Source organism: Mobula birostris, chromosome 12 (genome assembly GCF_030028105.1).
Source record: "Mobula birostris isolate sMobBir1 chromosome 12, sMobBir1.hap1, whole genome shotgun sequence".
NCBI classification, from domain to species: Eukaryota; Metazoa; Chordata; class Chondrichthyes; order Myliobatiformes; family Myliobatidae; genus Mobula; species Mobula birostris.
In genome coordinates, this window is record NC_092381.1 from 393,891 (window position 1) to 421,113 (window position 27,223).

Consider the following 27,223-nt stretch of genomic DNA (forward strand, 5'->3'; position numbering starts at 1 on the left):
TCACTTGGTTGGGTCCTTTCCAGTGAGGCTCAAGCTTCTTTCTAAGATGGTTCTTTATGAGAACAGAGTCCCTGGGCAAACTCGATGTTCATTTTCCAGTTCCTCCCCTTCCCTGTGAGCCTCCTTCACCTGTGAATGCAATACCTGGAGAGATTTGGTTAGTGCCAGGATATACCCTATAATTTCATTCGACATTTCATTCAGGTCCATCTCAGGTAATTTTGGGGTCAGCAAGGCATCCTTCCATGGGGTTCTAAATGATCTGCCATGTACTATTTCGGCTGCTGATAGACCATGCTTGGTCTGATAATGAGTTCTCATCTGGAACAAGACTATTAGTAGCACTTTGAGCCAATTTTGACCAGTTTCTTGTCCTAGTTTTTAGCCAGATTTTTTTTTGGCATTCCATTAGCCCTTTCAATCAGGCTGGCAGCCTGCGGTCTGTGGGGGTAATGTTTAATACCAAGAGCCTGGCATAGTGTGGTATTAATCTCACCCACAAAATGAGGGCCGTTGTCAGATACAACTTACTCCGGTATTCCGAATCTGGGAATGATTTCTTTCAACAAGATATGCACCATGGTATCGACTTTGTTATCTGTGGTGGGATATGTTTCAATCCATCTGCTAAAAACATCAAGAATCGCAAGACAATACTTATAACAGTGCATGCGCTGTAATTTGATAAAATTGAGTTGTAGTTGGCAGAAAGGGTATCTTGGCAACTGGATATATCCCTTTGGGCATGGGGTGTCTTTTCCTGGAGTATGTTCTTGGCATATCTTGATATATTATCTGGCAATATTCTCAGCTACTTTCTCCAAGTCTGAGCACCATGATTCCAAACATTGCCTTACCATTCCCTCCTTGCCGAGGTGAGTATTAGTATGTAAAAAATCTACAATATAGCCCAGTATAGTTTCAGGTACACAGACCTGACAGGCAGGAGTAAGCCAGAGGTCCTCGGTCACTGAGTAAAAATATCCAGCCGATTCCCAGGTGGCTTTCTCTTTTTTAGGGGCGTTCCTCTGCAAAACACACACATCCTCAATTCCAGGCATGCCCTTTGATTTGGAAACGGGGGATTCAGATTTTCCCAGTGATTAGTCATTTGGAGAGCAATCAGGGCAGCTTGTTTCACAGCTGAGTCCGCTCTGTTGTTTCCACGGTTAGTCTCAGTGGTACCTTTAGTGTGTGCAGAACGTTTAATTGTGAAGGGAGGCAGATGGTTGTCAATGTAAATTTTATTAGTGATGGGCCTGCCAGGGGAGGTGACGTAACCCATAGCTTTCCAAAATTGGCCCAAGTCATGAGCGGCTCCAAAGGCCTATCTAGAGTCTGTAAAAATACTGGCCGATTTCCCAGTGGCTAGGATGCTTGCTCTTGTGAGTGCAAAGAGTTCAGCTGTCTGCGCCAAGTGAGGAGAAAGAAAAGGAAGCGGACGCCACGGTTTCTATGTCCAAAACAACAGCATAATCTACACGGTGCTGGCCTTGGTTGTCCATAAAGGAGCTTCCATCAACATAGAAGACTAAATCCGGGTTAGCGAGGGGGATGTCAGTCATGTTAGGTCGGACTTCTGTCAGTTGGTGATTTATTGTTGCACAATCATGGGGTGGTGAATCTAGACGCTCAGGTGGTCACTCTGAAAAGGTGGCTGGGTTCACAGTAGCGACGAGGGATGAGAGGTGACCTGATAGAGGTGTATAAGATGATGAGAGGCATTGATTGTGTGGATAGTCAGAGGCTTTTTCCCAGGGCTGAAATGGCTAGCACAAGAGGGCATAGTTTTAAGGTGCTTGGAGGTAGGTCCAGAGGAGATGTCAGGGGTAGGTTTTTTAGGCAGAGAGTGGTGAGTGCGTGGAATGGGCTGCCGGCTGCGGTGGTGGAGACGGAAACGATGGGGTCTTTTAAGAGACTCCTGGATGGATACATGGAGCTTAGAAAAATAGAGGACTATGGGTAAGCCTAGGTAGTTCTAAGGTAAGAACATGTTCGGCACAGCTTTGTGGGCTGAAGGACCTGTATTTTGCTGTAGGTTTTCTATGTTTCTAACGGGGGAAAAATGGAGAAGGACCTCACATCTAGTGTGGTGGGATTTGGCAAGGCCCAGGTATTTGCACATCTGAGTTGGTGTAGTGTATTAACGATGGGGGTTAATTAGCACAGGCCAAGAGCTGAATCAGGTACCGACTGGTTTATTAAGATCTGTACTACATTGCTGCCACACTTGATAACAAAACCTTTTAAAAACAAATACATCTTTCTTTCTGACAAACTAACATACTAGATTTTTTTTAAAAAAAAGTATAATATGGTGGTATTATTCTTGTCATGAAAAGTATTGTTCAGAATTGGACAAAATCAAAAATCAACCATTTCTCACAAGGAAAGAAAACAAATATTAACCATATAACCATACAACAATTACAGCATGGAAACAGGCCATCTCGGCCCTTCTAGTCCGTGCCGAACTCTTACCCACACCTAGTTCCACCGACCTGCACTCAGCCTATAACCCTCCATTCCTTTCCTGTCCATATAGTTGTCCAATTTAACTTCAAACGACAACATTGAACCTTCTTCAACCACTTCTGCTGGAAGCTCGTTCCACACAGTTACCATAAGACCATAAGACAAAGGAGCAGAAGTCAGCCGTTTGGCCCATCGACTCTGCTCCACCATTTTATCATGAGCTGATCCATTCTCCCATTTAGTCCCACTCCCCTGCCTTCTCACCATAACCTTTGATGCCCTGGCTACTCAGATACCTATCAATCTCTGCCTTAAATACATCCAATGACTTGGCCTTCACTGCTGCCCGTGGCAACAAATTCCATAGTTCCACCACCCTCTGGCTAAAAAAATTTCTCCGCATTTCTGTTCTGAATGGGTGCCCCTTCAATCCTTTAGTCATGCCCTCTCGTACTAGACTCCCCCATCATGGGAAACAACTTTGCCACATCCACTCTCTCCACGCCTTTCAACATCGAAATGTTTCTATGAGGTCTCCCCTCATTCTTCCAAACTCCAAGGAATACAATCCAAGAGCAGACAAACGTTCCTCATATGTTAACCCTCTCATTCCCGGAATCATTCTAGTGAATCTTCTCTGTGCCCTCTCCTACGTCAGCACATCCTTTCTTAAATAAGGAGACCAAAACTGCTCACAGTACTCCAAGTGAGGTCTCACCAGCGCCTTATAGAGCCTTAACATCACATCCCTGCTCCTATACTCCCTTCCTCTAGAAATGAATGCCAACATTGCATTCGCCTTCTTTACCACCGACTCAATCTCGAGGTTAACCTTAAGGGTATCCTGTACGAGAACTCCCAAGTCCTGTTGCATCTCAAAACTTTGAATTCTTTCCCCATTTAAATAATAGTCTGCCCGTTTATTTTTTCTGCCAAAGTGCATAACCATACACCTTCTAACATTGTATTTTATTTGCCACCTCTTTACCCATTCTTCCAATCTATCCAAGTCTCTCTGTAGACTCTCTGATTCCTCAGCACTACCGGCCCCTCCACCTATCTTCGTATCGTCAGCAAACTTAGCCACAAAGCCATCTATTCCATAATACAAATCGTTGATGTACAATGTAAAAAGAAGCGGCCCCAACACTGATCCCTGTGGAACACCACTGGTAACCGGCAGCCAACCAGAATGGGATTCCTTTATTCCCACTCTCTGTTTCCTGCCAATCAGCCAACACTCTATCCACATATGTAACTTTCCCGTAATTCCATGGGCTCTTATCTTGTTAACTAGCCTCGTGTGGCACCTTGTCAAAGGACTTCTGAAAATCCAAATATACAACATCCTCTGCATCTCCCTTGTCTAGCCTACTTGTAATTTCCTCAAAAAATTGTAATAGGTTTGTCAGGCAGGATTTTCCTTTAAGGAATCCATGCTGAGTTCTGCCTATCTTATCATATGCCTCCGGGTACTCTGTAACCTTATCCTTGACAATCGACTCCAACAACTTCCCAACCACGGATGTCAAGCTAACAGGTCTATAATTTCCTTTTTGCTTCCTTGCCCCCTTCTTAAATAGCAGAGTGACATTTGCAATCTTCCAGTCCTCCAGAACCATGCCAAAATCTATTGACTTTTAAAAGATCATTGCTAATGCCTCCGCAATCTCCACCGCTACTTCCTTCAGAACACGAGGGTGCGTTCCATCTGGTCCGAGAGATATATCTACCTTTAGACTATTCAGCTTCCTGAGTACTTTCTCTGTCGTAATTGTGACTGCACACACTTCGCTTCCCTGCCACCCTTGAGTGTCCGGTATCTGATGTCTGATGTCTTCCTCAGTGAAGACTGATGCAAAATACTCATTCAGTTCTTCTGCCATCTCCTTATCTCCCATTACAATTTCTCCAGCACCATTTTCTATCGGTCCTATATCTACTCTCACCTGTCTTTTACTCTTTATATACTTGAAAAAACTTTTAGTATCCTCTTTGATATTATCTTCTAGCTTTCTCTCATTGTTAATATTTTCCCTCTTAATCACCTTCTTAGTTTCCTTTTGTAAGATCTTAAAAACTTCCCAATCATCTGTGTTCCCACTAATTTTTGCTTCCTTGTATGCCCTCTCCTTTGCTTTAACTTTGGCTTTGACTTCTCTAGTCAACCACGGTTGCATCCTTTTTCCATTCGAAAATTTCTTCTTTTTTGGAATATACCTGTCTTGTACCTTCCTCACTTCTCGCATAAACTCCAGCCACTGCTGCTGTGCCATCCTTCCCGCCAGTGTCCCTTTCCAGTCAACTTTGGCCAGTTCCTCTATCATGTCACTGTAATTTCCTTTACTCCACTGAAATACTGACACATCGGATTTCAGCTTCTCTCTTTCAACTTTCACAGTGAACTCCATCATGTTATGATCACTGCCTCCTAAGGGTTCCTTCACCTCAATCTCTCTAATCACCTCCAGTTCATTACACAATACCCAATCCAGTACAGCCGATCCCCTAGTGGGCTCAACAACAAGCTGTTCTAAAAAGCCATCTCGCAGACATTCTACAAACTCTCTCTCTTGAGATCCAGTGCCGACCTGATTTTCCCAATCTACTTGCACATTAAAATCCCCCACAATTATCATAACACTTCCCTTCTGACAAGCCTTTTCTATTTCCAGTTGTAATTTGTAGTCCACATCCCTGCAGCTGTTTGGAGGCCTATAAATAACTGCCATCAGGGTCCTTTTACCCCTGCTATTCCTTAGCTCAACCCATAAAGATTCTGCACCTTCCGATCCTATATCACCTCTTTCTAATGATTTAATATCATTTCTTACAAATAAAGCCAAGCCTCCCCTTTGCCTACCTTCCTATCCTTCCGATACACTGTGTATCCTTGGACGTTCAGCTCCCAGAGACACGCATCCTTTAGCCAGGTCTCAGTGATGGCCACAATATCATACCTGCCAATCTGTAGCTGTACAACAAGATCATCCACCTTATTCCTTATGCTATGTGCATTTAAGTATAACACCTTAAGACCAGTATTTGGTACTTTTCGCTTTGATTTCACTGCAACTTTATTGCACTGCAACTCATCCCAATGGCTACAAATTTGCCCCATTACCAGCCTGTCTTTCCTGACATCTTTACTGCTCACAATCTTAGATTTATTTCTGTTTTCCCCTTCCTCCGCTCTATCATTCCGGTTCCCATCCCTCTGCCACTCTGAGTAAAGAAGTTCCCCCTCATGTTACCCCTAAACTTTCGCCCTTTAACTCTCAATTCATGTCCTCTTGTTTGAATCTCCCCCACTCTGAATGGAAAAAGCCTATCCACGTCAACTCTATCTATCCACCTCATAATTTTAAATACCTCTATCAAGTCCCCTCTCAACTTCTACGTTCCAAAGAATAAAGACCCAACTTGTCCAACCTTTCTCTGTAACTTAGGTGATGAAACCCAGGAAACATTCTAGTAAATCTTCTCTGTACTCTCTCTATTTTGTTGACATCTTTCCTATAATTCGGTGAGCAGAACTATACACAATACTCCAAATTTGGCCTCACCAATGCCTTGTACAATTTTAACATTACATCCCAACTCCTATACTCAGTGCTCTGATTTATAAAGGCCAGCATACCAAAAGCTGTCTTCACCACCCTATCTACATGATATTCCACCTTCGGAGAACTATGCGCCATTATTCCTAGATCCCTCTGTCCTACTGCATTCTTCAATGTCCTATTTTGATTAGTCCTACCAAAATGTAGCACCTTACACTTATCAGCATTAAACTCCATCTGCCATCTTTCAGCCCACTCTTCGAACTGGCCTAAATCTCTCTGCAAGCTTTGAAAACCTACTTCATTATCCACAACTCCACCTATCTTAGTATCATTTGCATACCTACTAATCCAATTTACCACCCCATCATCCAGATCATTAATGTATATGACAAACAACCTTGGAAGCAGTACGGATCCCTGAGGCACACCACTAGTCACCAGCCTCCAACCTGACGAACAGTTATCTACCACTACTCTGTAGTGTCTCTCATCCAGCCACTGTTGAATCTATTTTACTACTTCAATATTAATACCCAACGATTGAACCTTCCTAGCTACCCTTCCATGGTAGTAAATTGGATTAGACATTGGCTCGATGGAAGAAGCCAGAGACTGGTGGTAGAGAATTGCTTCTCTGAGTGGAGGCCTGTGACTAGTGGTGTGCCACAGGGATCGGTGCTGGGTCCATTGTTATTTGTCATCTATATCAATGATCTGGATGATAATGTGGTAAATTGGATCAGCAAGTTTGCTGATGACACAAAGATTGGAGGTGTAGTAGACAGTGAGGAAGGTTTTCAGAGCCTGCAGAGGGACTTGGACCAGCTGGAAAAATGGGCTGAAAAATGGCAGATGGAGTTTAATACAGACAAGTGTGAGGTATTGCACGTTGGAAGGACAAACCAACGTAGAACATACAGGGTTAATGGTAAGGCACTGAGGAGTGCAGTGGAACAGAGGGATCTGGGAATACAGATACAAAATTCCTTAAAAGTGTCGTCACAGGTAGATAGGGTCGTAAAGAGAGCTTTTGGTACATTGGCCTTTATTAATCGAAGTATTGAGTATAAGAGCTAGAATGTTATGATGAGGTTGTATAAGGCATTGGTGAGGCCGAATCTGGAGTATTGTGTTCAGTTTTGGTCACCAAATTACAGGAAGGATATAAATAAGGTTGAAAGAGTGCAGAGAAGGTTTACAAGAATGTTGCCAGGACTTGAGAAATTCAGTTACAGAGAAAGGTTGAATAGGTTAGGACTTTATTTTCTGGAGCATAGAAGAATGAGGGGAGATTTGATAGAGGTATATAAAATTATGATGGGTATAGATAGAGTGAATGCAAGCAGGCTTTTTCCACTGAGGCAAGGGGAGAAAAAAACCAGAGGACATGGGTTAAGGTTGAGGGGGGAAAAGTTTAAAGGGAACATTAGTGGGGGCTTCTTCACACAGAGAGTGGTGGGAGTATGGAATGAGCTGCCAGACGAGGTGGTAAATGCGGGTTCTTTTTTAACATTTAAGAATAAATTGGACAGATACGTGGATGGGAGGTGTATGGAGGGATATGGTTCGTGTGCAGGTCAGTGGGACTAGGCAGAAAATGGTTCGGCACAGCCAAGAATGGCCAAAAGGCCTGTTTCTGTGCTGTAGTTTCTATGGTTCTATGTGGAACCTTGTCAAAAGCCTTACTGAAGTCCATATAGACAACTTCCACTGCTTTACCCTCGTCAACTTTCCCAGTAACCTCTTCAAAAAATTCAATAAGATTTGTCAAATATGACCTTCCACGCACAAATACATGTTGATTGTTCCTAATCAGACCTTGTCTATCCATATAATTATATATACCATCTCTAAGAATACTTTCCATTAATTTACCCACCACTGACATCAAACTTACAGGCCGATAATTGCTTGGTTTACTCTTAGCACCCTTTTTAAACATTGGAACAACATGAGCAATCTGCCAATCTTCCGGCACCATGCCCATTTCTAATGACATTTGAAATATTTCTGTCAGAGCCCCTGCTATTTCATCACTGACCTCCATCAAGGTCCTAGGGAATATCTTGTCAGGACCTGGAGAGTTATCCACTTTAATATTCCTTAAAAGTGCCAATACTTCCTCTTCTTTAGAAACATAGAAAATAGGTGCAGGAGTAGGCCATTCGGCCCTTCAAGCCTGCACCGCCATTTATTATGATCATGGCTGATCATCCAACTCAGAACCCTGTACCAGCCTTCCCTCCATACCCCCTGATCCCTTCAGCCACAAGGGCCATATCTAACTCCCTCTTAAATATAGCCAATGAACTGGCCTCAACTGTTTCCTGTGGCAGAGAATTCCACAGATTCACCACTCTCTGTGTGAAGAAGTTTTTCCTAATCTCGGTCCTAAAAGGCTTCCCCTTCATCCTCAAACTGTGACCCCTCGTTCTGGACTTCCCCAACATCGGGAACAATCTTCCTGCATCTAGCCTGTCCAATCCCTTTGGGATTTTATACGTTTCAATCAGATCCCCCCTCAATCTTCTAAATTCCAACGAGTATAAGCCCAGTTCATCCAGTCTTTCTTCATATGAAAGTCCTGCCATTCCAGGAATCAATCTGGTGAACCTTCTTTGTACTCCCTCTATGGCAAGGATGTCTTTCCTCAGCTTAGGGGACCAAAACTGCACACAATACTCCAGGTGTGGTCTCACCAAGGCCTTGTACAACTGCAGTAGTACCTCCCTGCTCCTGTACTCAAATCCTCTCGCTATAAATGCCATCATACCATTCGCCTTTTTCACCGCCTGCTGTACCTGCATGCCCACTTTCAATGACTGGTGTATAATGACACCCAGGTCTCGTTGCACCTCCCCTTTTCCTAATCGGCCACCATTCAGATAATAATCTGTTTTCCTATTTTTGCCACCAAAGTGGAAAACTTCACATTTATCCACATTAAATTGCATCTGCCATGAATTTGCCCACTCACCCAACCTATCCAAGTCACCCTGCATCCTCTTAGCATCCTCCTCACAGCTAACACTGCCACCCAGCTTCGTGTCATCCGCAAACTTGGAGATGCTGCATTTAATTCCCTCATCCAAGTCATTAATATATATTGTAAACAACTGGGGTCCCAGGACTGAGCCTTGCGGTACCCCACTAGTCACTGCCTGCCATTCTGAAAAGGTCCCGTTTATTCCCAATCTTTGCTTCCTGTCTGCTAACCAATTCTCTATCCACATCAATACCTTACCCCCAATTCCGTGTGCTTTAAGTTTGCACACTAATCTCCTGTGTGGGACCTTGTCAAAAGCCTTTTGAAAATCCAAATATACTACATCCACTGGTTCTCCCCATCCACTCTACTAGTTACATCCTCAAAAAATTCTATGAGATTCGTCAGACATGATTTTCCTTTCACAAATCCATGCTGACTTTGTCCAATGATTTCACCACTTTCCAAATGTGCTGTTATCATATCTTTGATAACTGACTCCAGCAGTTTCCCCACCACTGACGTTAGGCTAACCGGTCTATAATTCCCCGGTTTCTCTCTCCTTCCTTTTTTAAAAAGTGGGGTTACATTAGCTACCCTCCAATCCTCAGGAACTAGTCCAGAATCTAACAAGTTTTGAAAAATTATCACTAATGCATCCACTATTTCTTGGGCTACTTCCTTAAGCACTCTGGGATGCAGACCATCTGGCCCTGGGGATTTATCTTCCTTTAATCCCTTCAATTTACCCAACACCACTTCCCTACTAACATGTATTCCGCTCAGTTCCTCCATCTCACTGGACCCTCTGTCCCCTACTATTTCTGGAAGATTATTTATGTCCTCCTTAGTGAAGACAGAACCAAAGTAATTATTCAATTGGTGGGCCATGTCCTTGCTCCCCATAATCAATTCACCTGTTTCTGTCTGTAGGGGACCTACATTTGTCTTTACCAGTCTTTTCCTTTTTACATATCTATAAAAGCTTTTACAGTCAGTTTTTATGTTCCCTGCCAGTTTTCTCTCATAATCTTTTTTCCCCTTCCTAATTAAGCCCTTTGCCCTCCTCTGCTGAACTCTGAATTTCTCCCAGTCCTCAGGTGAGCCACTTTTTCTGGCTAATTTGTATGCTTCTTCTTTCGAATTGATACTATCCCTAATTTCTCTTGTCAGCCATGGGTGCACTACCTTCCTTGATTTATTCTTTTGCCAAACTGGGAGGAACAATTGTTGTAGTTAATCCATGCAATCCTTAAATGCTTGCCATTGCATATCCACTGTCAATCCTTTAAGTGTCATTTGCCAGTCTATCTTAGCTAATTCATGTCTCATACCTTCAAAGTTACCCCTTTAAGTTCAGAACCTTTGTTTCTGAATTAACTATGTCACTCTCCATCTTAATGAAGAATTCCACCAAATTATGGTCACTCTTACCCAAGGGGCCTCTCATGACAAGATTGCTAATTAACCCTTCCTCATTGCTCAAAACCCAGTCTAGAATAGCCTGCTCTCTAGTTGGTTCCTCGAAATGTTGGTTCAAAAAACCATCCCGCATACATTCCAAGAAATCCTCTTCCTAAGCACCCTTACCAATTTGGTTCACTCAATCTACATGTAGATTGAAGTCACCCATTATAACTGCTGTTCCTTTATTGCACACATTTCTAATTTCCTGTTTAATACCATCTCCGACCTCACTACTACTGTTAGGTGGCCTGTACACAACTCCCACCAGCGTTTTCTGCCCCTTAGTGTTACGCAGCTCTACCCATATTGATTCCACATCTTCCCAGCTTATGTCCTTCCTTTCTATTGCGTTAATCTCATCTTTAACCAGCAACGCCACCCCACCTCCTTTTCTTTCATGTCTATCCCTCCTGAATATTGAATATCCCTGAATGTTGAGCTCCCATCCTTGGTCACCCTGGAGCCATGTCTCTGTGATCCCAACTATATCATATTCATTAATAACAATCTGCACTTTCAATTCATCCACCTTGTTACGAATGCTTCTTGCATTGAAACACAAAGCCTTCAGGCGCTCTTTTTATCATAGCTCTAATCATCATAGTTTCCATATCTTCCCTACCTTACACAATTCAATATCCTTCTCTTTAGTGAATATCGAAGAAAAGAAATTGTTCAAAATCTCCCCCATCTCTTTTGGTTTCACACATAGCTGTCTACTCTGATTCCCTAAGGGACCAATTTTATCCCTCACTATCCTTTTGCTATTAATATAACTGTAGAAACCCTTTGGATTTATTTTCACCCTACTTGCCAAAGCAACCTCGTATCTTTTAGCTTTTCTCATTTCTTTCTTAAGATTCTTTTTACATTCTTTATATTCCTCGAGCACCTCATTTACTCCATGCTGCCTATATTTATTGTAGATATCTCTCTTTTTCTGAACCAAGTTTCCAATATCCCTTGAAAACCATGGTTCTTTCAAACTTAAACACGAGGAATTCTGCAGATGCTGGAAATTCAAGCAACACACATCAAGTGAACGCAGCAGGCCAGGCAGCATCTCTAGGAAGAGGTACAGTCGACGTTTCGGGCCAAGACCCTTATCAGGACTAAGGGTCTCGGCCCGAAACGTCGACTGTACCTCTTCCTAGAGATGCTGCCTGGCCTGCTGCATTCACCAGCAACTTTGATGTGTGATGCTCTCTCAAACTTTTAACCTTTCCTTTCAACCTAACAGGAACATAAAGATTCCGTACCCTCAAAATTTCACCTTTAAATGACCTCCATTTCTCTATTACATCCTTCCCATAAAACAAATTGTCCCAGTCGACTCCTTCTAAATCCTTTCACATCTCCTTAAAGTTAGCCTTTCTCCAATCAAATTTCCTAGAAATACTTTGTGAACTACTAACTAATTTTAAATGGCTTTCTGACCCGTTTATATTGTTGACTTTAACCTCGTCGGTCGCCTTACTGGGCAGGGCTTGGAGGAGGAGAGCGTAGTACTGTGGGGGCTGGTTCCCTGCTGCGTACAGCGCATCTCCCGATTGTACAGAATATACAGCATCAAAGCGTTCTAAGAAATCATCGGGGGTCTCATCTTTCCTGGGTTTACAGTCTAAGACCTTAGCCACATCTGTGGAGGGGGCCAGAACATCCAATATATTTTCAATCATCCGTGGGTCGGTTTGCCCGGTCGCGATAAATTGGTCGTAATTGCCATGTCCGAGCCGAGTGGTGAATCGTGTCTGATCAGTAGGAGTAAGGGTGACCATAGCCAGAGGGAACAAATCTCGAGAGTTAGCGGAATAAATAGGACAGTATTCAGTGTACCACAGAGTTCGGAAGGGGTCCAGGGTTTATGGATTTCCATATTAGGTGGTTGTCCCGCCACTCCGGCTTGTGGGTTAGGAACGGTTCTCAGGGTAATTGATACTGAGTCTGTATCGGTCCCGGTAAAACAAATGGCCCTTGTTCAGGGGTCCAGTCCGGGAAAGGTGCAGTCTGACTCCGCGAGCGGGCAAAAACGGGTACAGTATTGGGCTTCCCAACCGTTCTGGAGAAACTACATGGGTTGGTGGCGATGCAATGACTGTCGAGTTGGCAACTGAGGCACCAGGGCGAGATCCATGTGGGATGGGAAACCGATCATGGTAAAGCAGGCGCCGACGCAGCTGTGGATAGTACGGTGGGATTATTAGGTCGCCTTATCAATTACCAATCATCATCATTATCGCTTGGGGAATCGGTCGGTATGTCTGGATAGAGGCGGGGTTTCCCAGAATTATTTTTATTTTCCAATTCCCTTTCTTCGTTTTTCCATGGCCAGCATGTTTGTCTCCAGTCAATTTTCTTCCGCCTACTTGTCTGTTCCTGCTCCTTATCCCATTTTTTCACAGATCGCTCTCAACTCTTTCCAACTCCTGATTGCCTCTTTCATCACGTACATCTATCCTTCTTCGCTTAGTGTTATCGGTCTACAATTTAATTTATGTTTGTCTTCTCTTATTTCTGCCTCGTCGCCATAGACCAATCAGGGCTTCCCTGCCTTCTCTTTCCATATTAACTTTAAATCAAATGTACCTCCTTCAGGCCAATTGTCTTTTCCCAGATGTTTAGACAATTGGAACGACATTTGTCTGAGTTTCTTTCTCTGGATATTTGTATATTATTTTCTGTAACGGACTACTCCCCCCCACCCCCCGCTCCCTTTGTCTAAACGCGCACCCATTGAATTCCGGGGGACTCGAACCGCCGTCTTGACTTACTTGTCCGGGTATCTCGAACCGCCCGTATTGATTTACTATTCCCCTTGGGTCGCGTTAAGGGACTTCAACCGCCAAAATGAGGGAAGAAGCAGTATCGTCAGGGAGCAGAGAGGAATCAAGCAAGATTCAAGCTTACCTTGTGGGCCCGTTCGTCTCTGATTCACCCCAACAGTCCGTCGGTCCACTTATTCAATTTTGACGAGCTGTCTACCACATATTGGGATCCTGAGCACAGCGCCAAGATGTCAATTCTGTCTCTCTACCATAGGCCTTTAGGTTCAGACCCGGGGAATAACTGTCAAACACAGTTTGCTTAAAAGTACGTACTGTTTATTAGCAAGCTTGCGTTCTCAGTTGGCAACACAGAGTCCCTGCTCATCGAGTTTGAGAAAATCTGCAGCCAAGTGAACCCAGAATACAGTTTGGAGCTGCTGATATACATTGTTATCACGTACAGATAAGGGTAGACTGAGAAGCTTCTCATGGAACAAACACTTCATACATTATTTGTTCATACATTATTCTCACAGACTTGTCAAGCTGCCACTAAGTTAGTAGGTTCTAGCCCTGTAATTCTGCATATAGTTCCTCATCTCCCCATCTCTCCCTCCCCATTTACTCCACCTCATCTCTGCCACACCCTCTCCATCATCCTTCCCCATCTCCTTCTCTGCCTCCCCCTCTTTGGCCTCCCTTCTCCTTTTCCCCAACTCCCTCACCCCATGGCCTCCTCCTCCTTACCTTTCCCATCTCTCCACCCCGCTCCCATCAACCCCTCTTTCCCTCTCCCACTTTCCATCTTCCCATCTCCATCTCCACCACGACATCTCAAAGGGCCCGAATGATCATTGGGGACCGAGTCACCCCAACCACAAATTGTTCCAGCTGCTAACATCCGGGATGTGGTACTGCAGCATAAAAGCCAGGACGAACAGGCTCCGGGACAGCTTCTTTCACCAGGTCATCAGACTGATTAATTCATGCTGATACAATTGTATTTCTATGATATATTACTGTACTGTTGTACATACTATTTATTATACATTACTATAAATTGCACATTGTACATTTAGATGGAGATGTAATGTAAAGATTTTTACTCCTCATGTGTATGAAGGATGTAAGTAATAAAGTCAATTCTCAAATTCTCCCCTGCCCCCATGGCATCTCCCCATAAACCCCTCCCCATCTTCCCCACCCCATCTCCCTTCACCCTTTCTCATCTCCCTCACCCCTTCTTCCCATCTCCACCACTCCATTTCCCCCATCCACCTAATTTCTCCATCTTCCCATTTCGCTTTCCCCATCTTATCATCTCTCCCTCCACGTATCCCCTACTCTACCTACACTCTTCATCTCCCCACCCCATCTCCCCGCTCCATATCCCTATCTCCCCCACCACAACTCACCCAGCCCATCACCCTATCCCCCCTCCTCATCTCCCCAATCTGATCCCCACATCTACCCTACCTCATCTCTGTATGTCCCTGCCCCATTCCCTCATGTCCTCCACCCCAAGACACCCAACATCTCTCCATCTCCACCACCCCATTCCTCCTCCTCATCTCCTACACATCTCACTGACCCCATCTACCCCACCCCATCTCTACATAATTTCCCCATCCCTATTTCCCCCCACATCTCCCCATCTCCTGCACCCCATCTCTCCTCTACCCCATCTATCCCCACCCCATCTCTCCCACCACATCTCTTAATCACCCAACTCCATTTACCCCATCTCTCCATCTCCCAATCTCCCCCACACCTTCCCTTTCCTCAACCCCCTCTCCCCATGTACCCCACATCATATCCACCACCCATCTCCCCATCTACCCCACCCCATTATGCCATCTCCAAATCTCATCCACCCCATCTCCTCGTCTCCTTGTTCCATTTCCCTATCTCCCCACCAACTCCTAATCCTCCGCACCCTATTTCCCCATCCCATCTGCACCGCCCAATTTCCCCATCTACCCCTCCCCAACTTCCCCTCTGCCAACCCGTCTCCCCATACCCACCTCTCCCTACTTTATCTTTCATCTCCCTTACCCCGTCTGCTCCAACCCCACATTTCCATTTCCACCAGCCAATCTCCCCCACCTCATTCCCTCACCATCTACCATGTCCCTCACCCCATCTCCCCCTCCCCATATCTGAATCTCTCACACCCCATCTCCCAGCACCCCATCTTCCTCTCCCCATCTGCATCTCGCCACCCTATCTAACCTACTCTGCCACTCCATCTTCCCCACTATCTCCCCCTCCCCCACCCCATATCCCCATTGCTCTCATCCAATCTCCCCATCTCCCGCTCCCCATCTTCCTATCCATCCACTTTATGTATCCATCTCCCCCTCCCTATTTCCCTATCTCCACAGACCCATCACTCCATTCCCACCACATCTCCCAGCATCACCTTCCCCATCTCTCGCACCCCATCTCGCGGTCTGCACTTTCCCCATTTCCCCACTCCATCTCCCCATCACATCTCCGATACCTCATCTCTCCTTTTCCACAAAACCAATTTCCTATCTCGGCCTCCCATTTTCCCAACACCACCTCTCCCACCCCCAACTCACCTTCCCCGTCTTCAAGACCCCATTTCCATCACCACAGCTACCCATCTACCCCATCCCATTTTGCCATCTCTAAATCTCACCTACCCCATGAACCCATCTCCCCCTCTTCATCTCCCTCATCCCATCTTGTCCACCCCATCACCTACACTCCATTCTCCCCTCCCCTTCCACACCCTATCTCCCTCACACTATCTTCCCATCTTCTCCTCCCCTCCCCGTCTCCATCTTACCAGCTCCCTCACAAGATGACCTCCTCCCTATCTCACCCTTCCATCTCACCATCTCCCATCTCCATCTCCACCACTGCATCTTCCTATCTACCCCTGTCCGTCTCACCATCTACCCCACCCTTCCCATCTCCCCATCTCCCCCATCTCTGTCACCTTCCCCATCTTTCCCACCCCATCCCCACATCTTGCCACCCCATCTTCCCATCACCCTTCTCTATCTCCCCATCTACTCCAACCTATCTCCCCTCCCCATCTCCTCCTCTCCCCACCTCCGCATACCCAACTCACTCACCACATAATCCATCCCCATCGCTCTATCTCCCTATCTGCCTTTCTCCCCATCTTTCCCTCTCTCCCTTCCCAATTCCCCCTCTCTCTATATCTCCCAACCCATCTCACCATTGCATCTCCCTACGCCAACCCTATCTCACCATTTACACCACCTTTCCCAGCTCTCCATCTCTCCATCTCCCCTTCATATTTCTCTCACCCCATCGCCCTCACTCCATCTCCCCCATCCCTACCACCCCATCTCCCCATCCCCATAGCATCTTCCCCACTCCTTCTCCACATCTCCCCACCCATTTTCCTATCTTCACTACCCCAACCCCCTCCCCATATCCCACACCCAATCCTCACATCTACCCTGCCTTATCTCTTCATCTCCGCCACTCCATGTCCCCTAACACACTTCCCCAGTCTCTCCCCATTTACCCATCTCCACAACTCCGTCTCCCCATTTGCCCCTTCCCATCTCCCCAAATTCCTCCAAATCTCCCCATTTCCTCAACTCCATCTCACCATCTCCCCCACCTCCTCTCCCCATCTCCCCTACCCAATCTACCCATCTCACTCTCTCAATCTCTCACACCGCATCTCCCCTACATATCTGTCTATCTTCACAAATCCACCACTCCACCTCTCCCATCCATCTCCCCTGCCCCATTTCCCCATCTGTGAATGCTCTGCCTCTGACTGCAGTGGAGGCCAAATCGATGCATATATTTAAGGCGGAAGTTGATTGTTTCCTATCGGTCGGGGCATCAAAGGATATAGCGAGAAGACAGATTGAATGGGATTCGGGATCAGCCTTAATGGAATGGTGAAGCAGACTCAATGGGCTGAATGGCCTAATTCTGCTCCTATGTCTTCTGGTCTTATGGTCTAATCTCCCTCACCCCACCTCCCCCTCCCTATCTCCCCACCCCAACTCCCATTTCCTCATTTCCCCAATCCATCCCTCTCATCCCATCTACCCATCTTCCCCTCCCTTTCCCCATACCCCCTCCCCATTTCACCCATTTTCTCCACCTACTCCCCATCGCCCTCACCCCATCTCTCCCACTCCATCTTCCCATTTCCCCTCCCCATTTTGCTATCTACACATCTGCCCATTCCATATCCACATTCCTCGCTCCCCATCTCCCCCACACCATCTACCCATTTCCCCTTCTCCATCACCCCATCTCCCCTCCTCCCTGTCACCCTCATCCCATCTCCACATCTTCCACTCCCCATCTTCCTATCCCTCCTACCTGTCTCCCCATATCCCCAGACCCTTCTCTCCATTGCCCTCATCACATTTCCCCATCTACCCTACCCCATCTCCCCATCTCTCCCACTCCATCTTCCCATTTCCCTATCTACGCATCTCCCCATTCCATATCCACAAACCCCACTCCCCATCTCCCGAACTCCATCTACCTATTTCCCCTTCTTCATCACCCCATCTCCCCCACCCATCTGCCCATCTACCCCATCCTATATAACCACCTCCCCCTCCCCATCTCTGCCATTTCAGCTCTGCATCTCCCCAAACCCATTCCCATCTCTCCTTCCACTTATCTCCCGCACCCCATCTCCCCATCTACTCCACCTCATCTCTCCATCTTCCCCCACCCACCCCATCTCCCCCTCAGCTTCCACATTTTCTCACGTATCTCACCTACTCCACCTCCCCCACATCCTCCCCTTCCCCATCTCCCCCGCCCACCTCCCTTTCCTATATCTTGCACCCTATCAACCCCTTCCCATCTCCCTCACCCTAACATCCCTTCCCATATTCCCATCCCATCTTCTCATTTTCCTCTCCCCATCTCCCCTTCTCCCTCACCCCATATACCCATCTCTCTTTGCCCATATACACTTCTCCCTCAACCCCATCTCCTCCTCCCTATCTCCCCCTTCCCAGTTCCCCCCACCCCATCTCCCCCACTTCTACTGCTCCCCATTGGGCACTCACTGTCCTGTTAACTTCATCTGCAATAACAGATGATTTTCATTATGGATTGTGTCCACTTACTGCATACATTTCTCTGCCTCTGCAGACTTAACTCGCAGCTTTATGGCCCAAGTATCGGTTTTGAGTACAATCATGTCTCATGACTATTTGCTGAGGCACATTATCAGATACTGATGGATAATCCGAATATAACCCCTTTTCCTGACTTTGTTTCCTCTCAGCTATCCACTGCCGATACTTTGTCCTTCACCCTGTGTGTACACTTGAGTATTCTTTTATGATATCTTAACAAATGTCTTCTGGAAATCCAACTACAGCTCACCCACCCAGTTCCCACTATCCACCTGTCTGGTATATCCTTCAGTAAATTTGTCAAACCATGTCCTTTGGCAAACCTATCTGTGAAATGATGCACTCTGCTTAATGATGTCCTTAATGATACTCTCGGGCCTTTTCAATAGACTAAATATATCCTGCTTTCTGTCTCCATTGTTTTGAATTCTGGAGTTACATTTGCTATTTTCATTCCTCCGGCCACCTTCAGAATCCATGGAATTTTCGTTGATTACAGTCAATGCACAAGCTTTAAGATAGTGGATACATGTCATCAAGTCAAGGAGCCTTGAGGACCTTTTTGTCCCATTAGTGTTTCTGCTACTTCTCAGAACTTAGAACAGTAAACATTACAGCACCGTGCAAATCCTTCGGCCCGCGGTCTTCTACCCACCTTGTAATCTACTTTAAAATCAATCTAACGCTTCCCTCCAACGTAATCTTCCATTTTTCCGTCATCCCTGTGTCTATCTATTGGTGGCATCTGTTAGTCTTGCGAGACCATGGATCTGCACCTGGAGAAGTGTGAGGTGGTACACTTTGGAAGGACAAACTCCAAGGCAGAGTACAAAGTAAATGGCAGGATACTTGGTAGTGTGGAGGAGCAGAGGGATCTCAGGGTACATGTCCACAGATCCCTGAAAGTTGCCTCACAGGTGGATAGGGTATTTAAGAAAGCTTATGGAGTGTTAGCTTTCATAAGTCGAGGGATAGAGTTTAAGAGTCGCAATGTAATGTTGCAGCTCTATAAAACTCTGGTTAGGCCACACTTGGAGTATTGTGTCCACTTTTGGTCACGTCACTATAGGAAGGATGTGGAAGCATTGGAAAGGGTACAGAGGAGATTTACCAGGATACTGCCTGGTTTAGAAAGTATGCATTATGATCAGAGATTAAGGGAGCTAGGGCTTTACTCTTTGGAGAGAAGGAGGATGAGAGGAGACATGATAGAGGTGTACAAGATAATAAGAGGAATAGATAGAGTGGATAGCCAGCGCCTCTTCCCCAGGGCACCACTGCTCAATACAAGAGGACATGGCTTTAAGGTAAGAGGTGGGAAGTTCAAGGGGGATATTAGAGGAAGGTTTTTTACTCAGAGTTTACTCAGAGTTGGTGCGTGGAATGCACTGCCTGAGTCAGTGGTGGAGGCAGATACACTAGTGAAGTTTAAGAGACTACTAGACAGGTATGTGGAGGAATCTAAGTTGGAGGCTTATATGGGAGGCAGGGTTTGAGGGTCGGCACAATATTGTGGGCTGAAGGGCCTGTACTGTGCTGTACTATTCTGTGTATGAAAGCCTTGCTTCAGTCTGTGGTAGACTGCTGCTTTCTGTGTTGTGCCGTCGCGGTGAGGCGATGCTGGAGTGTCCTCTCCAGGGTGAAGGCCTAGGCAAGGTTATATGGAAGACCGGCAGTTGCCCTTTCCACGACACTGATGTTGTCCAAGGGAAGGGCAAGGGCCAGGACCGATACAGCCTGGCACTGCTGTCATCGCAGAAGTTGCCAGAATGAGGTTGAAGGCAACGTCGGACTGCCTTAGGGACTCCAGCTCCGGATTTGTCCTCAGGGTTTACCTCCGAAGCCTCTCCCATGAGTGGGTATGACCGTAAGGCAGCAGAGGTTTGGAATCAGAGTTTCTCTCTCTTAGATAGACTACCTTCCCAGGCTGACGAGCTCCATCTACCCGAAGCATTGGTTTTAAGGCACCAGGACCCACTTTCGCCCCTTCTCCTGTCAGTAGAAACAGTTCTGCTTGGCTTAGAGGCTAAGCCACATGAGAAGGCCAAGAGTTGGACTTGGTTGTCAGAGGCTATTTGAGGCGCATGCCGTGAGGAGCACTTTTAGGTAATGGGAGCTTGTCTCCACTACCACTCCCCAGCTTAACAACCTTGCAACTTGTGCCTATCTAAGAAATTCTTTAATATATCTGTCTCTACCCCCATCCCTGGCACCCAGTAGAAAACTGACCTCTTACTGCCCCCTATAACTTCCTCCAACCATGTTAAAAATATGGCCATTTCTACCCTTCTCTTTCTATTCCTCTTATCATCTGGTACACCTCTATCGTCATCTCTCATCCTCCTTCACTCCAAAGGGAAAAGCCCTAGTTCGCTCAACCTAATGAAATGATTGAACTATGTTTCGAAATCATGCTCTCTAATCCAGGCAGCATCTTGGTGAATCTCCTCTACACTCTCTCTAAAGCTTTTGTATCCTTCCTATAATGATCAGAACTGAAAGTGATGATGATTGTTGCCTCCATTATCTCATTTGTTTAGATATTTTTAATGCCCCCATGGTTTAAATGCTCATGTTCTCTGCCTTTGATATGAAGCCCCTCTGTAGCTGCATCTGTTCCCCACATGCTCTTTTCAACATTGTCTGGAATAGTTTTTGGGGTGAATGTGGTGTCTGATGTTCCAAGGGTCTCTACTGAAAATATAGCCTGGTCTATTTGTGCCAAGACTTCCCCAATAGTAACTGCCTCTGAGTGAAAGTGGACAAAGGCAGTCAGCTGGGCAGATGGTCACTACATTCTGACACCTGCTGTCCAACTAGTCATACCACTCCAGGACTCACATTGCCCCCACCCTATCTTGCTGGCCAGACTGGGAATAATCATCTCAGCACTCACCACTCCCCCTTCTTTATACCAACCACTTCCCCTTTACACTCTCAGTCTCAATGCAGGGTTGGCTTTGATTTGGAAACATCGATAATTCCATTCCCCTCCATCCAATGTTGTTTGGATTGTAAAAAAACTAATTTTACAAAGATAAAAGCAGCTTTGGTTGACCCCAAGAGGCAGCTGCTTTCACACACACCACCATCTTACCAGAAGTCATTTCACCCTGACCCCTACTGGCTGGATAAGCATACCAGGACCAGATTGCCCCAACTTACTGGAAGACCTCTCCACGCCGGGACCTATTGCCTCCTTCTGACAGGATGACCACATCCCAAGATTGAAGCTCAGTTCAGCATCAGTTAAAGCAGAACTTACATATTATAATGTGTTACAAAAGAAAGTCAGGCAGCAGTGTTGACAACATCACATCCCTTCCCAATGAGCTGAACACATTCTACGCATATTAGGATTGTCACAATACTAAATACAAGAGATTCTGCAGATACTGGAAATCCAGAGCAATGCAGGAGGAAGTCATCAGTCAGGGAGCATCTATGAAAATGAAGAAACAGTTGATATTTTGGGGTAAGAACCTTCATTGGGCCACAATAGTGCAATGAGTTGTGGACACAACTCACACATCAAGGAAACCAGCCTACCCTGAATGGACTGAAGTTTGATAAGTCCCCAGGGCCAGACGTGATGTACCCCAGGTTGCTGTGGGAAGTGAGAGAAGAGATTGCTGGAGCAGTAGCTATGATCTTTGAATCCTCTTTGGCTGCAGGGGAGGTGCCGGAGGATTGGAGAATGGCAAATGTAGTTCCCGTGTTTAAAAAAGGTAATAGGGAGAAACCTGGGAACTATAGACCGGTGAGTCTAACATCGGTGGTCTGCAAACTATTGGAAAGGATTCTTAAGAATAGGATCTACGAGCACATGGAGAAGTACAGTCTACTCAAGGATAGTCAACATGGCTTTGTGAAGGGAAGGTTGTGTCTCACGAGCCTAATTGAGTTTTTTGAAGAGGTAACAAAGGAAATTGATAAAGGTAGGGCGGTAGATGTGGTCTACATGGATTTTAGCAAGGCATTTGACAAGGTTCCCCATGAGAGACTTATCTAGAAAGTCATGAGGCATGACATCAGAGGAACTTTGGCTGTTTGGATAAAAAAATGGCCAAAAGGAAGAAAGCAGAGAGTAGTAGTGGAAGGGAAGTATTCTGCCTGGAGGTCAGTGACTGGTAGAGTGCTTCAAGGATCTGTCCTGGGACTCCTGCTCTTTGTGATTTTTATAAATGACCTGAATGAAGAAGCGGAAGGATAGGAAAGTAAGTTTGCGGATGACACGAAGATTGGAGGACTTGTGGGTGGAGCTGTAGATTGTTGAAAATCACAAGAGGATGAACCAGACCTGGTGGCATCGAGATTCATCGTCACCGAGGAGGACGTTAGAAGGGCCCTCCTGAAGATAAATCCAAGGAAGGCGACGGGCCCAGATGGCGTCCCCGGATGGGTTCTCCGGGCCTGTGCAAGCGAGTTAGCTGGAGAGTTTGCTGACATCTTCAACTGCTCCTTGCTTCAGTCTAAGATCCCCTTGTGTTTTAAGAAGGCAATGATAATCCCAGTGCTGAGAAGAGCAAGGTGGCATGCCTGAATGACTATCGACCTGTGACTCTGACATCAATTGCTATGAAGTGCTTAGAGCGATTGGTTATGGCGCACATCAACTACAGCCTACGGGTCAACCTCAACGCTTTGCAATTCACCTACCGGAGCAACAGGTCAATGGCAGATGCCATCTCTCTGGCCCTACATTCCTCCTTAGAACACCTGGAGAATATAGTCGCATAGGTAAGGCTCCTTTTCATTGACTACAGCTCTGCCTTTAATACCATCATTCCAAATAAACTGATTCCTAAGCTCCGGAACCTGGGCCTTAGCACTCAGATCAGCAGCTGGATCTTCAACTTCCTCACAGACAGGACCCAGGCTGTAAAAATAGGGGACAAGCTCTCCTCTACAATCACTCTGAGCACCGGTGCCCCACAAGGCTGTGTACTCAGACCCCTGCTGTACTCACTGTACACCCATGCTTGTGTAGCCAAGTTTCCATCAAACTCAATATAGAAGTTTGCTGATGACACAACAATTGTCGGCCATATCTCAGGTAATGATGAGTATGAGTACAGAGAGGAAATTAGGAACCTGGTGGCATGGTGCAAAGACAATAACGTCAACGTCAGCAAGACAAAGGAATTAATTGTTGACTTCAGAAGGAGTAGCGGACCGCACGACCCAATTTACATCGGTGGTGCGCAAGTGGAACAGGTCAAAAGCTTTAAGTTTCTCGGGGTCAATATCACAAATGACTTGACTTGGTCTAACTAAGCAGAGTCCACTGCCAAGAAGGCCCACCAGCACCTTTACTTCCTGAGAAAACTAAAGAAATTTGGCCCGTCCCCTAAAACCCTCACTAATTTTTATAGATGCACCGTAAAAAGCATTCTTCTAGGGTGCATCACAACCTGGTATGGAAGTTGTCCTGTCCAAGACCGGAAGAAGCTGCAGAAGATCATGAATACGGCGAAGCACGTCACACAAACCAATCTTCCATCCTTGGACTCACTTTACACTGCACGCTGTTAGAACAGTGCTACCAGGATAATCAAGGACATGACCCACCCAGCCAACAAACTTTTCATCCCTCTTCCCTTCGGGAGAAACATAGAAAATAGGTGCAGGAGTAGGCCATTCGGCCCTTTGAGCCTGCACCGCCATTCCGTATGATCATGGCTGATCATCCAACTCAGAACTTTGTACCAGCCATCCCTCCATACCCCCTGATCCCTTTAGCCACAAGGGCCATATCTAACTCCCTTTTAAGTATAGCCAATGAACTGGCCTCAACTGTTTCCTGTGGCAGAGAATTCCACAGATTCACCACTCTCTGTGTGAGAGTGGTGTGAGAAGGCTCAGGAGCTTGAAGACTCGTACAACCAGATTTGGGAACAGCTTCTTTCCAACTGTGATAAGACTGCTGAACGGATCCTGACCCAGATCTGGGCCGTACCCTACAGATATCCGGACCTGCATCTTGGTTTTTTTGCACTACCTGACTTTCCATTTTTTTATTTTCTATTTATGATTTATAGCTTAAATTTTTAATAGTTACTATCAATTTGTAATCCAGGGAGCGGGAAGCGCAGAATCAAATAATTGTTTGGCGACAATAAAGTATAAAGTATAAAGGATTTAGACAGGATGCAGAGTTGGGCAGAAAAGTGGCAGATGGAGTTCAATCCGGATAAGTGTGAGGTGATGCATTTTGGAAGGACAAACCAGAATGTTGAGTACAGGGTTAATGGTCAGTGTGAGATGAACAGAGTGTGGATGAACAGAGGGACCTTGGGGTTCAAATCCATACATCCCTCAAGGTCGCTGCACAGGTTGATAGGATAGTTAAGAAGGCCCATGAGATGCTAGGCTTCATTAATAGGGGGATTGAGTTCAAGAGTAGAGAGGTCATGTTGCAACTCTACAAATCGCTGGTGAGGCCACACTTAGAGTATTGTGTTCAGTTCTAGTCACCTCATTATAGGAAGGATGTGGAAGCTATGGAGAGGGTGCAGAGGAGATTTTCCAGGATGTTGCCTGGATTGGAAAACAAGTTTATGAGGCAATGTTAGCAGAGCTGGGACTTTTCTCTTTTGAGCGCAGAAGGATGAGAGGGGACTTGATAGAGGTCTGCAAGATTATGAGAGACATAGATAGGGTAGATAGCCAGTACCTGTTTCCCAGGCCACGAATAGCAAACACCAGAGGGGATATGTACAATGTTAAGGGAGGGAAGTTTAGGGGAGACATCAGGGGTAAGTTTTTTACCCAGAGGGTTGTGGGTGCCTGGAATGACTTGCCAGGGATGGTGGTAGAGGCTAAAACATTAGGAGTGTTTAAGAGCCTCTTGGATAGGCACATGGTTGAAAGAAAAATAGAGGGTTACGGAGTAATGTGGGTTTAGTATGTTTTTATTAAGGAATATATGGGTCGACATAACATCGAGGGCAGAAGGGCCTGTACTGTGCTGTCGTATCTCTCATGTCTAGTGACTCTGTATACACTTCTCACTGTCTCAGTAAAGGAGCCAGCATAATCAAAGACCCCACCAACCCATAAGGCCATAAGACATAGGAGCAGAAGTGGGCCATTTAGCCCATTGAGTCTGCTCCGCCATTTAATCATGGGCTGATCCAATTCTTCCAGTTATCTCCACTCCCTTGCCTTCTCCCCATACCCTTTGATGCCCTGGCTAATCAAGAACCCGTCTATCTCTGCCTTAAATGCACCCAGTGACTTGGCCTTCACAGCTGCTCATGGCAACAAATTCCACAGATCTACCACCTTCTGACTAAAGTAATTTCTCCACATCTCTGTTCTAAATGGACGTTCTTCTATCCTGAAGTCATGCCCTCTGGTCCTAGACTCTCCTAACATGGGAAATAACTTTGCCAGATCTATTCTGTTCAGGCCTTTTAACATTCGGAACGTTTCTATGAGATCCCCCCTCATTCGCCAGAACACCAGGGAATACAGCTCAAGAGCTGCCAGACATTCTTCATATGGTAACACTTTCGTTCTGTTACTGTTGGGGGAGATGACTTACCTGTGACAAGCTGCAGCAGCCAGATCTCTGGCACTGAGTCTGGTTCTGCAGTGCAGAAGGGAGGGGGAAAAAGAGGAGAGCGGTGGTGATAGGGGACTCGATAGTTAGAGGTACAGATAGGAGGTTCTGTGGTTGTGACAGAGAATCCAGGATGGTTTGTTGCCTCCCGGGTGCCAGGGTCAAGGATGTTTCTGATCGATTGCATGACATTCTGAAGTGGGAGGGTGATCAGCCAGATGTCGTGGTGCACATCGGTACCAATGACATAGCAAGGAAGAGTGAGGAGGTCCTGGAGAATGAGTATAGAGAGCTTGGTAGGAAGTTGAAAAGCAGAACCTCGAGGGTGATAATCTCAGGATTGCTACCTGTGCTAGGTGCCAGTGAGGGTAGGAATAGGATGCTCTGGAGGATGAACAAGTGGCTGAGGAACTGGTGTAGGGGGCAGGGTTTCAGATTTCAGGATCATTGGGACCTCTTCTGGGGCAGGTGGGACCTGTATAAGAGAGACAGGTTACACTTGAACTACAGGGGGACAAATATCCTTTCAGGGAGGTTTGTTAGTGCTATTGGGGAGGCTTTAAACCAGATTTGCAGGGGGATGGGAACCAGAGTGCCAGAGCTGACAGTGAGGCTGGGGTGAAAAAAGATGATGTTAAAAGTTCAAGCAAAGCCACAAATAGAAAGGTTGTGAGTGGTGGTAAAAATCTTCTGAGGTGTATATATTTCAGTGCTAAGAGTATTGCGAGGAAGGCAGCCGAGTTGAGGGCGTGGATTGACACGTGGAATTATGACGTTATAGCAATTAGTGAAACTTGGCTACAGGAAGGGCAGGACTGGCAGCTTAATATTCCAGGGTTCCAATGTTTCAGATGTGATAGAGGCAGAGGAATGAAAGGTGGAGGGGTGGGGAATAGCATTGCTTGTTAGGGAAAATATTACAGCAGTGCTCAGGCAGGACAGATTAGAGGGCTTGTCTACTGAGTCCTTATGGGTGGAGCTGAGAAACAGGAAAGGTATGGCCACATTAGTGGGGTTGTATTACAGACCACCCAATAGTCAGCGAGAATTGGAGGAGCAAATCTGCAGAGAGATAGCAGGCAACTGCAGGAAACATAAAGTTGTGGTGGTAGGGGATTTTAATTTTAGAAACATAGAAAATAGGTGCAGAGTAGGCCATTCGGCTCTTCGAGCCTGCACCGCCATTCAGTATGATCATGGCTGATCATCCAACTCAGAACCCTGTACCAGCCTTCCCTCCATACCCCCTGATCCCTTCAGCCACAAGA

At 46.0% G+C, this 27,223-nt stretch overlaps 1 protein-coding gene across 3 annotated transcripts in view; it reads left to right on the forward strand.

Annotated features, from left to right (window-relative positions):
* LOC140205711 (guanine nucleotide exchange factor VAV3) overlaps window positions 1–27,223 on the forward strand; it is a 374,002-nt gene that overhangs the window by 72,558 nt on the left and 274,221 nt on the right. The window lies entirely within an intron of this gene.